Source organism: Anabrus simplex, chromosome 4 (genome assembly GCF_040414725.1).
Source record: "Anabrus simplex isolate iqAnaSimp1 chromosome 4, ASM4041472v1, whole genome shotgun sequence".
NCBI lineage: Eukaryota > Metazoa > Arthropoda > Insecta > Orthoptera > Tettigoniidae > Anabrus > Anabrus simplex.
Genome location: NC_090268.1, coordinates 120166865 through 120183717, shown reverse-complemented (window position 1 = coordinate 120183717; position 16853 = coordinate 120166865). Strand labels below are relative to the sequence as shown.

The following is a 16853-nucleotide window of genomic DNA, read 5'->3' as shown; positions in this document are numbered from 1 at the left end:
TATTGACGATGCAAGTGGTAACCATGGTACTAATGTTGCATGAACACGTCTGGAGTTTCAATCATTGAAGACATGCTGCTTTATGTGCCTGTGTGAGCAATGGCCTCTTGTGAGGTGACAGACCCCCAAAGGTTCATTGCATGCAGTTTCCGTTGCAATGTTCTCTTGCTAGCAGGTTGGGATGGACCTTCATTCACTGACTGCAGCAATTCCTGTTAGGTTTGGAAGTGATTTTGATTCACAAGCTGTGAAACGCATCTTTGGTCACTCTGTCAGATACTTCTTCCAACCACAATTCTGAATTGTTTTGCGGCCACGTGTAGTACACCACTGCTTGTAGACACATTGACCAGTCTGCAGCGAAACAGCAATAAATCCAGCAACTTCACGCACCGTATGGCCACGGCCAAGCACGATTGCCCCTTTTTGCCATTCTGTCACATCCTTACATCTACCCATGTTGCCATACACTATCCACTTGAAACATCAATGTCTTGCTGATCGCTACTGCCTTAAGTTCATGTAGAGGGAGTGTGCATGCATTTGAGCATGGGACTCATTTGCTGTGCTTTCTGTACAGGCTTAACGATCCATCTGTGTGTGTGCACTAGGATGACTTTTTTTTTTTTGTCTGAGCTTATCAATAAGGCTTCAGATTTGAAAAAAGAGTTCTGTCACAATCTTATCTAACCTGTCAGCCACAGTTGACTGTTTTCTTATAGTCTATTTTCTTGCATCCCTGTCCATTTTTAGACTATTTATGAAAGCAGTTTCTGAGGTTGTTGAGGAAGTGGCAAGAGAATACACAAGCTAACTTAGCAGTTTGTTGGCTCTTATTTTACACATATCGTATATTGTCAGTGAAGTAATCACCCTGAAGGTTGGGTGGTTACTTACCCTCTCGGCCACTGACTGCACCGTATCAAGTTCCTGGAGAGTGGATGAGGCATACTAAGCAAAGTGAGGAGTTAGGTAGTTTGCTATTGCGTTCCTTTATACTGTACACAGAGCATATTAAGTGGAGAACATGTGTTATTTTGTTAATTAGTATTTCTCTGCTTTATGTTTAAGTAGGTAAAAATTAGTTATCCAGTTTTTGTGTTCTAGATTAGTTATTTGTACCTATGAAGTAAATTATGTTCTGTGTACATATTTGGCTTCTGTATTGTGGAGCCTGTTTTGTTTTATGTTTAATGAGTGTGACATCTGTGGATCAGTGATAGTGTTTCAGCTTCTTGATCCCAAGATCACAGGTTCAAAAACTGGTAGTGGTAGATTTTTGAAGGCTGTAAAAAAAAAAAAAAAAAAAAAAAAAAAACTAACTCCTTGGCACTCAGTCTTAAGATTTTGACATGTTAAAGATCTCTGGTGCCACATTTGGTGTTTATCCTGACAAAATTAATTAAAAACTCAGCTATAGGCCACAGAGTATAGTCTCTGTTCACTATTGCGATCTGGCCAAGTAAAACGGAGCGGGGAAATTGACACCTGCGCAGCCTAGGTGGTGTCACGTGAATATGCCTGTGCCTGGAAGCTGAGGCCATACTTTGTTTTCATTATTTTACTTGAAACTTCCCACCGCTGTTGTCTATGTATATAAAATAAGAGTTTTGTCTGTACAATGCTCAGAATTTAAAAAGAATGGAATTTCTGTGTTGGTTGTCTGCAGTACCAAGGAAGTGCACTTTATTTTCCATAATTTCTGTATGTGTGTACCTGCATGATGAGAAAACGGCTGAATAGAATTTAATGAAAATTGTGATGCCAAGTCGGGGAATAAGACGCTACAATCTAGGCCATAAATTTATTCACGCTGAGTGAAATGGTAGTTTAGGAGAAGGACCGAAATGCAACTCTCAAATATTTATTAGTGGTCCTATTGATAAATACTACATAACTGAAGTTGTATAGAATTAAATTTCATATCATTTATGTCTTACCCATTTTTACTCTAATGATTATTATAGATATTCATGAATTTGGAGTTTTGTTGCTTGGTCCATATCAACGCTGAGCCATGAGAAAATGGGTAAAGAGGATTTAATGAAAATCGGTATGTAATAAGGAATAACGAACTACAGTCTACGCTATAAATAATTTTATTCACCCTGATTTTAATGGTAGTTTTGGGGAAGGTGCTTAAAATGTAATGGATAGATAAGTGAGGAGCCTGGCACAAGTGGAAGCAATGGCAGGACTCAGCTAAGGGCCCTGTGGTCGCCAACCCACCCTTCCAAGTTCAGAGCCCCTGGGACCACATTTATTGCCTCTTACGACAGGCGGGAGATACTGTGTATTTCATTCTACCGCCCCACCTGGCAGGGGGACGACTATAATAAGAGAATTCATAAATTTAGACTTCAGTTGTCTAGATCATATCAGTGCCGAGCATTGCTGACCTGGAAATAATGTTCAATCATGTTAACTGGCGATGGATTTTGTCATGATTGTCTTAACGTGTAAGCACACATGGTCATCTGTCCATATCGACAAGAAAAATTGTGAAAATAATTATAAAATTGAGAAAAAATCTTAAAGGAATGATTGCTTGAATAAGACGGGAGGAGTCATGAAAGAAAGGACTCTCTTTACATTAGATGTGTTAATATCACAGAGTGTGAAGAAAACTAATGTGGATGCCTACAATATAGAAAGCTCCTAATAAAATTGATCAACATTACATTGACCATTTTTTGTTGTGATGTTCTTTGTGTCTTCTGGTGCCACCCATCTCGGATAGATGGGATTGCTGCTGCGTTCAGAGTATAATAGCCTGCCTGTATATTGGTGGGAAGGAACTGGGGAGTTGGATATAACTCATCTTTAGCATACCATTCCTCTGGTTCATAACTTTTCTGATACTACTGGTCCGTAGCACGCTGGTTCATCACAGTATTCCAGCTATTCGATAATTAGAGGAGTGTTCACGACTCTCTGTGGCTTGGTCATACCAGCTCTGGAACTTTGGACTGTTAGATCGGTAGCGTATACTGTTTGTTAAAAGTGGGAAAATGTGATTTTTTAAAACTTGATTATTTCATATGATAGCATTGCTTTTAATTGGATATTCCTACTGACATCAATGTAATGACCTATGTTGACTTCAGTTGGGAAAACTACAAAGACAGTTTCTGAAGATGCAAAGAGGCAGGTGAGGAGTGAGTGTCTACCATTATAATGAAAACTGCTCAACTCGATTCTGACTGGGAGTAGGCAAGTGGGCTTACCATCATAATGAAAACTCCCAACTTTGTAACTGAGTGTAGGCAAGAGGACCTGCCATTGCACTGAAAATTCCCTAACCCAGTCTTCACATGAGAAAAGACGTATGGTGACTTCCCAGTCGCATTTCTGGGGTAAATTTAAGCGCTATGCAATTGAATACAATCTTCCTCACAACGTGTTCACTACTTAACCTAGAAATCAGTACACAGTATTGTACCGGTAAAAGAGCCCGACTCTCAGATTATATTTTAAAGTAAGTAAGAATATAGTTCTCAGGGCAAAAACTGGGTGACTAGTAGCTAGGGCTCGGTACAGGAGGTAGGGTCCTATCTACAAGAAAACTTTGACTTTGACTGAACATGAGTTTATTCATATAAGACATGAAATTGCACATCACCTCCAGGTAGATATAAGTTGTCTTCCACATAGTCCTATAATATGGCTCGGATTCTCCAGGTCACCAAGCCGAGCAGGTTGGAACACGTTCCAGAAGATTCCAGAGACTCCGTACAGAAGCGGCTGGACTGTCTGGGTTGGTAGAAGGTAGAGATGCCTCGAACTTTCGAGGCCCAGGTTGAACCCCGATGATCCAGGTGATGTTGCAGATGATCATTTACTACCTCAGTCCAATGTGACTGAGAGGGTTGATGTCTCCAAGATCACTCGCAGTACTGATAGATCTGAGTTCATAAAAACCTTGGGTGATTAACCTATTAGCGAAGACACTGGTTATTATTCGTCAAGACTTTCAAAATGTAACACTCGTAAAATGATATGTTTCTGTATACGAGGAAAATAAATAATTTCAGAGTTCACCACTAGCAAAGTCTTCGTCTCTGAATAAGTACTGGCAAAAAAAAACACAAGTCCCTTCTCATGAAACTAGGACCAAATTTAAAGTTCATCACTGGCGAAGGTACAAGTCTTTGAATAAACACAGGTGAAATCCTAAATTTATGTTTTAAAGACGTAGAATGAAGTTAGAGTTCATCACCGGCAAAGTTTAGAAGTCTTTGAACCAGTACCGGCAAAATCACAAATTTTTGCTTATGGGAATTTTGAGCACATTCAGAGATCATCACTAGCAAAGTTTTTAAATCGTTGTTTAATAGAGGAATGAGTCTCTTAACACTCGCAAGTATTGCAGGTTCAATTTATGAAGAATTTGTTCTTTAACATACGTAAATAATACAAGTCCAATTATGAGTTTAACACACGTAAAAAATACAAGTCCATTTCATGAATAATTGGAAAAATTCCAGTCTCGAACACCCGTAAATATTGTAAGTTCAATTATGAAGACTTAGAAAATGTTCTTTAACACTCGAAATATTGCAAGTCCACTTGAGAATACTTGGAAGAATTCGTTCTCCCACACTTGAAGAAAATAAAAGTTCACTTTATGAATACTTAGAAAATTACAGAGTTCGTTGTCGGGACTGTCACTACACGACGATAGTAGCAGCGAGAGTGTCCACGCTGACTACTCAGCTGTAACTGAGTGAACAGGCTACAGTGGGCCCTCCTTTTATTCGATCCGGGGCGTCTACGTCACAATACGGCTTGACTGAATATCTCCTGAATCCCTCAATGGATTTACTTGAAACTTGAGCATTGCGATGTTCAGGTGATCCCAAACAAGATGACATATCGCTCATGCCGCTAGCGTAATTATTACGGGAGTTAAAAAATTTTCCCCGTCGAACCATCTGGAAGATGTGACGTGGAATCTAGAATATACGAGGCCAGGCTGGGAACATGTGACGGGCGGGCGGTCTAGCTAGCCCCTGTGGCTACGTCACAGCTGTCCTTCACTCGCTTGCTTGCACCGCTGACGGTAAACAAACCAGGCGTGCTCAGAACATCACGCGTGATAATTAAATGTTATTTATACTAAAAATACTCGTGTACAGGTCGTAACCGGTACAGTATAGAATTACTTGAAGCATGGGTACATCAACTAGTCTGCAAATAAAGCATATTGATTGTCTTCAGTAATTAATTAGTTTACTTTCAGGTGTCTAGAAGCACTTTCAGATGCCTTTGAAGTGTAAGGTTAATTATTTTTTGTGACTGCCCCGAATGCTGGACGCCTGCTGAACTTTCACATCTGCTAGGGCTTACTGTCAAACTCCCTTCTACTTGGATCTGCTCCTGGTGATCCTTAAATTAGAATTAAGGAGGGGAAAGGTAATTGCAAAGACAGTTTTGTTTCATTGAGCTAAATGAAAAACAATAGTAAAACACTTGTAAAATATGTATTTCTAAGTCTCTAATATTACAAAAATTTGGTTTTTGGTTTCCTTAAAAATATTTGACAACTGCCACCCCCAAATTATGCCTATGACTATCAATAATGCGACTTCTGCGGAGCAAGGCACCTGGCGTGCTGCGCATAAATGTGACCACTGCTGCAAAAGGGTTGAATGCCACTGACCTAAGCTGGATTTGAACCTGGAATTTTGGCTCAGAAATATATCTAACCATCAGAGCCATATTGGATGAGATTTGTTCTGTATTAATTCAAAAACCCAGAACACCATTTACAATTTTCAGCTATAAACTGAGAATTGCTAAACACCAGCAGTCAAATTTGAACTGCATAACTCAAACTCGTACTGTTACTCTCCTGTGGAGTATTACAGGAATTAAATTGACAGGGGAGACCAGATATTGCAGAGAAAACTGTTCACATGCACGATAGATCTGAAACTGGGATGCAGTGTTGAAAAACCAATGTCTAACCTGGAACATATAGGTTTTTAAGGAAGGCCTTTTCTCTTGACTGATTCATTTCATAAACATTGTCAAACAATCTGATCAGTCAGTGAGGAGCTTCATTCTATTCTATCTTATTTCATCCCTTAACTCGGCATTGTGAAGAACGTTTTTTCTTCTTCAGTCATTCTTCATCCACTCCTTCATTCATAATACCAGTATAAATGGTCCGTTATTGGACATTATAAATTTTCCAGCTAACTCATTCTTGGTTGCCAGCGTTTCGCCCTCATGTGCTAGGGTGGGCTCATCAGTTGGTACCTAGCACACCTACCAATACGCTGGCTAGTGCATACCGTGGAGGCCACTGCGTAGGCTAACTGGAGCCACCGGCAGTGCCAATGCACTAAGAGACTTTGTCTCATTATCAAAAATTGATGCCTGCCCGGTCATCAGATGACATAGATATTGATTCCCATAGGGAATCTGAAATATTTGTCCTGAATGAGTAAATTTATAATACCAATATAAATGGTCCGTTATTGGACATTATAAATTTTCCAGCTAACTCATTCTTGGTTGCCAGCGTTTCGCCCTCGTGTGCTAGGGTGGGCTCATCAGTTGGTACCTAGCACACCTACCAATACGCTGGCTAGTGCATACCGTGGAGGCCACTGCGTAGGCTAACTGGAGCCACCGGCAGTGCCAATGCACTAAGAGACTTCATTCAAATGTCTGTCGGACCATATGACATGTACAATATCAATCTTGAGTTTTTGCTTAAGTGGGAGTGTGGGAGAAATGTTCTTTCCTCCACTCAGCCTAGCTGCTGTTATGATAGCAACCTCCTTACTACTACTGTACTACTACTACTACTACTTAGTCAGCCAACTTGTTATATGCAGAATTTATTTTTTTGTTAATCAGTTGGTATCCACTCTGCAAGTAATGACTCAATGTATTTAGAAAGACTGGCTGTCCAAGTTGGACTGACACACGCTGTTTCTTGTGGTCACATTCTTCATCCTAGCAATTACGAGAGCAGCGTACAGTATGTAGGACAGTGCTTAACAGATACTTGTTAACATATGGTTTCAAGCATATTTCCACACCAGGGTTGATTCAAAATTTTGCCCTTCAAAACAGTCACTCAATATCTTCCATACTTACTAGGTAGGTTACACAGTATTACTAGTCCAAAAATCCCAATTCCTAGTGTGAGGTTGCAACGATAAACAATAGGAATTTCTTTATGTAGGGATTTTCCAAGACTAGCAGCGGTATTATACATTTACTCATTCAGGACAAATATTTCAGATTCCCTATGGGAATCAATATCTATGTCATCTGATGGCCGGGCAGGCAACAACTTCCCCTCACCGACCTTGCCTCGCTCCAAGCCCCTCTTGCTACGATAGACATACTTTGCCACTGTTACGTAAAGAGTTACAGTTAACCTAAAGACACTAAATTTTTATGTTAAATTTGGAGACAGACCAAAATGTTTGGGTCATAATTTGCTTAGAATGGCCTTTTTGCCACCAGTTTATTGGACACCCACTATGTAGTCTTAAAATAATTTGAGTTTTATGAAATGTCTGTAAAATGGAATGTTGAGTTGTCATATTCTGAATACACCATGTGAGGCTATTAATTTACAAAAAAGCAATATTCTGTCTTAAGCTAAAAAAAAAAATTGGTATAGTTTTGTTAACTGTCCTAAATTATTCCTGGTTCTTCAAAAAAAAGAAAAAAATTAGGTTGTACAATCTTCTGTGTAGAGGTGTGTAAGGGTTAGTTGTAGTAGTATTTATGCCAAATTTCTTGTCCTATTTTCTGTACCTCTAATTTTGAGAAATGTAATAATTTGCTTTCATTTTCAGTATTTTCCTGGCTGGCTTGAGGATTGTTATGGCTGGAGAATTACTGGAAGATAGAGCTACAATTTTCTAGGAAGATCTGATGAAAATGGTATGAAAATTCATCCAGGATTATGTACCTTTTGGAGTGAACTGGAATTCTAATGAAATGCTTGTTTAAAAAAAAAAAAGTTTTCACTAATGCTTTTATGATCTAGCATGTTAATGGAAAATAGGAACCTGTAAGAAAAACTTCTACACAAGTGGAAGAATTAATTCTTTGTGAAAGTTATTTTTCTTGTTTTTCAAGACATAAAACTGATAATTTGAAGATATAGACATGAGTAATATTGTCTTTCAGATTATTTTTAATTTGCAATTATCACAGGAATGACCATTTTTTGGGTGGTTAGGCTGTGTACATTTGCAGAATTTTTTCCAGACTTTCCATGCCCCTCCAAGATTGCTTTGGCATGCTAATCTGAGTCTGGCTCAAACTCTGTAAATGCACACAGCCTAACCACTTTAAAGCTGGTTTTATTGCTGTGATATTAAGATCTGCAGCTGTAAATGCCTTAAAAAAATTAAAAAAAATTCTGTAAGTCTATAATAGCATTAACCTAATTGTGATGTAAAATGAAATATTTCATTCAGACTTTAAGAAACTGAACTTTTAAATTTTATGTAAGTGATCTTTAATTTTTTTGGATGTTTCCTATAGAAGAAATGTATGTAAAACTTTATTTACATGTCAAGTTATTACAGTAAATATTTCACATGTTCTACATTTATTCAATAAAAACAAATACATTTAAAGTTGCTTTTTATTTCTGTATATGACAAAGTTCTCTCCCCTTAAGTCTACTTTAATAAAGGAAATAATTCTAAAATAAATTTTTTGTTCTAGAAATACTTGTACAGTACACAGTTTTATTTTTAAAAAATTGGACTTAGTTTTTTTTCCTGCTTTACATATATGGCTAGGAAAAATGCCTTAAATTTATCAAAAAATTGCAGAAATTTCAATTTTCAGGCTAAATTTTGCCTTAAAAATTCAAATTTGAGGTAAAAATTGCCTAAAAAATATACCCTAAGTCCAACACCTCATTTCAAGTGTCCAGCCCCTACGTCGAAACTTCTATGAATGCTTGACGTTCCTGTTCAAGAAAAAAAAGAAAATAAACCAATATTAGTAATAGATTCCTGCAAGAAAGTACTGCTAACACAGAACAGAAAGACAAGAGTACACTCTTGATTCTTGTCCTCTTACTGTGTTAACAATACTCAACCATGCCAATTAATACATTGAAGAAAAAAAAAAAAAAAAACAAGTAATAAAATGGCTTTTGGCACAGACTTGAGAATACCAAAAATTATTATTTTTTTTTCTTTTGTAGAACATCTTAAATATTACTTTCAAGAGAAACTTTCATTGATCAGATGCAGTAAGTAGAGCCTGGACTTTCATGTAATTTCAAAGTGTAATATATGAAGGCCTACATAAAAAATGTAAAAGTATTAAGGCAGTAAATTTACAAACATGTTCGTATATGCCTTTTATTATGACTTACGGTTATATGAGACAGTAAAGTTGTCTTAAATAACTCGGTATTTTATGACAGTCATCGTTGTTGCTTTAGAGAAGTTATATAGTATACTGCTTTCTAATTCTGACAGTATTAATTAAATCAAGATATTTCAAACATTTAAAAATAACGTAGTACTGAGTGAGTTAGCCATGTGGTTAGGGGCGCGCAGCTACGAGCTTGCATTCGGGAGATGGTGGGTTCGAACCCCATTGTCGGCAGCCCTGAAGATTGTTTTCTGTGGCATCCCCATTTTCACACCAGGCAAGTATGCAATATACAAAAATGTCTGTATATTCTTTTTATTATGACATGAGACAGTAAAATTGTTTTGGATAATTTATATAGTCTGCCTTCTAATTCTGACCTAGATTTTGTTTCAAGACTGCACAGTGGCACCTAGCCATCAGAGATTCTTAGAAAGGATCAGTGCAATTGAGACATTCAGACCTACTGTATTTCAAAGACAAAGGGTTAGAAATCCCACTTTTAAAGGAACCTTTAGCCATTGAGATATATTCTATGAAAATCAACAGCCTGTTTAGTCATTTGACAGAGTCAGGAATGGAATGAAGCCCCCATCTAGGAGTGAGGATAGGAATTGTGCCAGCTGCCAAAGCCTGTCTCACTCCTCTGGGGCAGTGATTAATGACTGACAGATGAAATGATATTGGAGAGCGTTACTGGAATGAAAGATGATGGGGAAATGGAGTATCCAAAGAAAAACCTGTCCCACCTCAGCTTTGTCCAGCACAAATTTCACATGGAGTGACTGGGATTTGAAGCACGGAACCCAGCAGTCAGAGGCCGGCGCGCTGCTGCCTTAGCAACGGAGGCTTCTGATGTGATGATATTCGTCAACTATTTTACTAGACCTATAAGTTAGTCTGAAAATTAAACTAAGACACAATTTTTAAATTTTTTGTGTGATCATGTAGATATGTGTAAAAATGTATAATATTATCATGAATATAAGAATATGTATAATGAAACAAAGGTATAACCGTATCAAAACTACAATTCAATGACATTTTCAGTTGTCTACAAGTAAAGGAATGGAATATGTAATTACATAAGAATCCAGGCCCTAGTCATAATCAACCAAATGCAGATTTAGACAGACCAAAAGCCAGCTTTAGAAACCATGAACAAACTTCTTTACAACTACAATGCCAACCTAACCTAAACTAGACTAGACCACATTTCACACTAGTTCAGAAATTTCTAACTCTCTTTGGATTCATAGCACTTGACAAGTCACCAAAAATTAACATTTTTGCCTGTTAACTGCTTTTTCTGATTCTAAAAAATTAAAATAAGAGTATGTTCCTGCAACAAAAATTTATAAACACGGTGGCACCACTGCCAGCTAACATTTTTAACCTTTTGATAGTTTTTTCTGAGACCATAAGAGCTAGAGCAACTGAACTTGGTATTTGTTAGTGCCATACTGCTTTGAGAAAAAAAAAACCCCTCCAAATTCTTTGGGGGAGAAAACATTTTCTTTCCTAAGCCCATTTTAATACCTTCTGCTACACTTGTCTTTATTACATCTACTAATATTTCTAACTTACACAAGAAGAATTATGACAGGTAAAATTTTCACCGAAGAAATTACTTTTAAATTGTGACAGAAATTTGAATTTTTAAATGTGATAAACTGCTGTTGGCATCACTGCTGATGAACTAAGGCAAATAACTTAAGTGTCTTGGGACAAATAGTTTCTTAGATATGAACCTTAAAATTGGGTCTTAGAACGCACAAGTTTCACATCCTCAGTGTTCTCCCCAGAAATTTTCGTCAGCTGGGTGGCAGGAATGAATAACCGGGCAGAGAATTCTAGATAGAAAATGAACATAACATTTCATTGTATCCTCCTCAGGGCATTAATAGTAACATCAAACAGGTAAACATTAACTGCAAGATTGAGCTATTTCAGTGTTATTTTCACGAAGAAGACATAAGTGTATTTTCAAGTTCTAGTGCTCTACTGCTTGTTTATAATCGTGTAACATCGGGGCTTACCACTCGGTTGCTGTGGAGTACTATACGGGTTTGTTAAGTCATGTGGAGCTTGCATGAGAATCCACGCTAATCCAAACACTGCCCTCGTACAACACTACGTGATAGTCTAGCTAAATATTTAAACTTCAATGTAATTGATAGAATTATGCTGACAATAATGAAGATTTATATAAACAGTTTCTCACTATTTATTTTAACTTAGAACACCCAATGACTCAAATAGGTATTAACATTATAACTAGCACGCTTCCATGTTATGTTAGCTGGGCGGTCTGTAAAACAGCAGGGTGGTGTGACCATTAAAAGGGTCCTAGGAAGAACACTGATCCTGTTGCCTTTAATATACATGATGTAAATATTAAAGCCAAATTTGCATTATGTTTTAACCCTAGAACTAGCAATGGCAGCCATATTTGGCAGCTTTTACTGGTCTGAATAACATACAAAATATCCGCAAGATACAATATAAATCTAGGAAGTTTTATGTATCTATGTAAAGCTTATACACTGAGGATTGTCGTGGTGACATGAAATTGCATAAGTGCAGAAAAATGAACAGTCTGTTCAAAAAGAGGAATTCCTAAATTCAAAATAATAAAACTTTTGATCATTTGTACACAAAAATGGAACATGTCACAAACTGATATGTACAGATTGTCAGTAATGAATCTGTAATGTGCTAGTATAAGTTTAATCACTCTGAGAGGTATATTTTTGAAAATATTAGGGAAAATGTATTGGCATGCAATCATTTGGAGACGTGAACTTAGACTACATTGTTATGATAGGTTGCTTTATGGGAGGTTCGTCGTCACATTCACTTTCCGATATTTGATGCGAAAAATAGCTGATAAACATTCCGATCGAACGTTTGACAGTGCCACTACAGCAAAAGTGTCGAATATTCAACAGTTGCCAGTTGTAGGTTTAATCTCCAGTTATAAAAAGCTTCCCTATTCAAGCTATCATATAGCTCGAAAGTACCAGTAATGAATACATGATAACATCCTGTAGAAAATTAATATATCTTGCATGAGATATACCTACAGACCATCTATCATTAATATAGCTTAGCCTAATACTGAAACCTCTAAATTAAATGGATTGCTCATTTATTATTATCAGAATTGTTTTAACAAATAGAAGTGATAATAATGTTTTTGGTTACAACTAACTATTTTTATGGTTTTCAGAGATGCCAAGGTGCCAGAAATTAGTCCTGCAGGAGTTCTTTTAATACGAACAGAAGTATCAGTTAAAAGCAAGTTGTATTCGTCATTTACACTGTACTTAGAGTAATGATGTCATTGAATCAAAAAGAGAGGGAGTATTCGTACTGGTGCAAGAAGAATTTATAAACTATGAAAACTTTAAGGACAAGAAACATGTAATACCAATATAGTTGGTCCATTATCGGACATTATAAATGTTCTAGCTAACTCATTCATTGTTGCCAGCGTTTTGCCCCAGTGTGCTAAGTTGGACCGGTAATTCTACATGTAAGGTTCATTTCTCAAAATAATAAGCAACCTGATGTTCTTTGGGTTGCACAGAGCTGGAAGAAGTGATGATGACATACAATTATTATATGATATATTCAACAATGTGGGGAATAACACAGAAAGGAATGTGAATGAAGCATGTGATCTCAGTTCACTAAATTTTAACTGGATAGGTAATGTGAATGGCAGAAAGCATGACTAACTAATGGTAAATAAGTTAATCTGGGGAAAAGAAAAACTGAGTAAGAAAGTGATGGAAACAACTAGAGGATAAGTATTATACACACGGTGCCGATAAAACCAGATGAGTTCTATAGAGAAACAGCAGTGACAAATGGTATAAATGATCATGCTCTTTTAATTGAAGTTATAAATAAATGTGATGGAAAGGAAGATATTTTAATAAGGTGGTGCAGGACCTCCGGTGGGGTCTCAGGTGCAAAACTATGTTGTGTGTGTAGACTTGACTCTTATCACATTTGGCTTCCATTCCCGATGCCAACCCTACATGGAGGCATGTATTTGCTATTGTGTGATTCTGTGGTGGTTGGTAGAGTGGTGGATTGTTTGTATATCACATGGAGGGTACTGGGACTAACACAAACATCCAGTTCCCAAGTCACAGGAATTAACTAGACCCGGTTAAAATACCCGCCCTCTCCGCATCCAACCCAGGACTCTCTGAACCAAAGGCCTCGAACTAGTCATTCAGCTGAGGAGCTGGACAAAATATAATTTCTTCACAAGGTAGGAAAAAGTTTTATAGGACTGCTCCACGGCTTAATGCAGTATAAAAGTTAGGCCAACTCACCAAACTTCATTTCCTCCAGCAATGTGAGAAATGAATGATTCAGCATCCTTTCTGCTGACATCCAGCCAAGTAAGTCACATCCTTCAGATCTGGGGAAAAATAAAAATAATTAAAATTACTTGTTTAATTTAGGGACTACAGACACAATGGCCCTCAAGCCTTATACAATATACTGTACATGTGAAATTGTTTTACAACCTGTGATGGGATTACTAGATAATTTATTTATTATTATTTATTATTATTTTTTTGCTATTGGCTTTACGTCGCTCTGACACAGATAGGTCTTAGGCGACGATGGGAGAGGAAAGGGCTAGAACTGGGAAGGAAGCGGCCGTGACAATCAATCAATCAATACTGATCTGCATTTAGGGCAGTCGCCCAGGTGGCAGATTCCCTATCTGTTATTCAGTCTTGCCTAAGCCACGGACGAAGGAGGTCGCATTGAGCCGAGGGTCCCGGGAGTGGGAGTGGAGTTCGGGAGTGAGGAGTGCTGGTAGGTTGCCGAGAAGTGGGCCGACAATGATTGGTATAGATCAGTATAGAGCGACGATAGGAAGATGGCAGAGGAAAATGAAGAAAGAAGAAAAGAAGCCAGGTGGGTGTAAAATGGATATGGAGAGGAAAGGAGAAGTATTGTTATCGGCAGCAGTGATTATAATTTTACTATGTATTGGGGGGGTCGAGTTGAACCCAGGCCCGTCATCTAATAGAAAGGAGGAAAGGGAAAATATGGACGCAATCAAAAGAGCTGTAAGAGAGGTGGTGGAAGAAATTTGCCCTTTCGAGCAGATAAAAAATATGATCGAAGAACAAACTAGTAAGATTGGAGAAATTGAAGTATGGTTAAGAGAAAAAACGGACGACATAACAGCACAAGTGAGAAATAACACCGAGGAAGTGGTAACATTAAGGGAAAAAGTGGGACGACTTGAAGAGGAGAATTTCAAGCTGAAAGTAGAAGTGGAAGCAAATACTTTATATAGAAGGAAGAAGTGCTTGTTTATCTATGGAGTGCCTGAGGAGTCGAGAGAAGACAAAGTACTTACAACCTATAAAGTAGTGGACCTAATACAGGGGAAGATGAAAATAAATTTTAGTGAAGTGGATATCGACGATGTGCAGAGAGTGGGAAGAGCTAGAGGCAACAGGCCTATAAAGGTCCAATTGTTTGCAACGTTGATGGCGGATATTGTGTTAGCAAATGTGGGTAATGTGCAGAGGGAGAAAATATGGATAAAGAGAGACGTGGGAAGTGACGCGATCAGAAATGAGAGGTTACTCAGAAAACAAGATACTGGCTGTGAAACAGGGGCTGAGAGCAACGACCAGAGGTCAAAATCTAGTGGTGTCAGACAGAACTTGGAAGAGAATCTGGCATGTGGATAGATTGAAGGTCTTAGAAACGAAGTTAAAACAGGATGGAGAAAATGAGAGTAGTACAATAAACTGTAGGCAAGTGAGGCGAAATACAAATAACAGTGTGCTGAGGTCGGACTTAGAAATGAAGTCAAAGCAGGACGAAGAAAAAGGGAGTAGTGCAGCAATTAGTGGAGAAGATAGGCAAAAGACCAAAAGTAGAAGTGTACCGTGTGAAGAGAGGCAGGGAGAAGTGCCAAGTGATAAAGTGACCATGATCAGTGAAGGGGAAAGTCAAGGAAGTGAGGGCAGTGAAATAAGGGAAGTGAAGGATAGAAAGGTAAGGGCAGAGGCAACCAGGGAGAGCCTTGACCTGAGTAAGAGTAGAGAGAAAACCAGAAGTTTAAGGGACCTGAGCGGAGCTGAAGATAGAGATAAAAGAAGTCGACAGAGTGAATATAGAGAAATAGCAAGAAGATTGACAGAAATGTGGAACAATAGAGAAACAAGAAGGGATAGAAACTTGATTGACATGTGGGGTACAGGTGGAAAAGAGAGGGGTGTAATGACTAGAAGCAAAAGGCAATAGTGTGCGTAATGTGGAAGATGGCTTGGTAGGTAAATCTGATAATTTAATTATGAATACTGGAGATTAAGATGAAGTGGTATTTTGAAGGATGTGATGGTATATATTGTGGATGTAATAGTATTTGTGTGTGGTATGAAATTTATTTATTGTTATAATATGTGAAAGGTGGTGTTGGAGAGGTGATGGAGAAGTGGTATGTAAGTTATGATGTGTTATAGGGCTGAAATGGGGTGTTGGAGCAGTGGTGGTTTAAGATGGTGGATGGCAGAAGGTGAGTGTAATGGTCGAAGAAGTAGAGGTGGTATATGAGGTGGAGTTGGTGTTATATTGCTGAAATGTGGTGTTGGAAGTTATAGAGGGCTTGATTGTTATAATATGTGAAAGGTGGTGTTGGAGAGGCGGTAGATATGAGTGTTTGGTATTTATAGGTGAAATTTTGGTTTGGTGGCGTAATGTGGAAGATAGCTTGGTAGGTAAATCTGATCATTTAATTATGAATACTGGAGATTAAGATGAAGTGGTATTTTGAAGGATGAGATGGTATATATTGTGGATGCAATAGTATTTGTGAGTGGTATGAAATTTATTTATTGTTATAATATGTGAAAGGTGGTGTTGGAGAGGCGATGGTATATGAGTGTTTGGTATTTGTAAGTGAAGACGAAGTGGTATTTTGAAGGATGCGAGGGTATATGAGTGTGTGGTATTTGAAGATGGCTTGATTAGTGAAATTTGGAGATAGAGAGGTGATATATGAGATGGAGCAGAAGTGGTATTTGGGGGTATTAAATGTGGATGGTGGATGTTTATTTATTGCTATAATATTGGAGTGCTGAGTAGAATTATGAAGGTGGAGGTTGAAATATGGTGATGAAGAAGTGAGGGTACGAGAGAGTTTTGGTATTTGTAAGTGAAGATGGTTTGGTTGTTAAATGGATTATTGATTGCTGAATTTTTGGAGTCGGAGAGGTGATTTTAATGCGGGTTGGTAAATGTAGTGTATGGTGTATTGGAATGCAATTGCAGAATGTTGGTTGTTATAGTTTGGACAGAGAGTAAGCTAGAGAACAATGAAGATGACGTATGTGCTGAATGCACAAGGACACGTAATGAGTGGTGGTTATGTAAGTGTTGAGTGAAATAAGGGCAACTGAAGAGTATGGGAGCAAGTATGTGTA

At 37.9% G+C, this 16853-nt stretch overlaps 2 long non-coding RNA genes across 7 annotated transcripts in view; one reads left to right on the top strand and one right to left on the bottom strand.

Annotated features, from left to right (window-relative positions):
- Nucleotides 1–8512, top strand: part of LOC136872481 (uncharacterized) — a 67320-nt gene extending 58808 nt beyond the window's left edge. For 2 of the 6 annotated variants that reach the window (XR_011018076.1, XR_011018075.1), the window contains exon 5: nt 7827–8512. This is a non-coding gene — a long non-coding RNA (uncharacterized lncRNA). The remainder of the gene's footprint in view (nt 1–7826) is intronic. The other 4 variants (XR_010859925.2, XR_011018078.1, XR_011018077.1 and 1 more) reach the window with 3 other exon arrangements.
- A 128-nt stretch (nt 8513–8640) lies between these two features.
- Nucleotides 8641–16853, bottom strand: part of LOC136872482 (uncharacterized) — a 37397-nt gene continuing 29184 nt past the window's right edge. The window contains exons 3-4 of the long non-coding RNA XR_010859926.2: nt 13728–13816; nt 8641–8959 (exon numbers count right to left, since the gene is read on the bottom strand). This is a non-coding gene — a long non-coding RNA (uncharacterized lncRNA). The remainder of the gene's footprint in view (nt 8960–13727; nt 13817–16853) is intronic.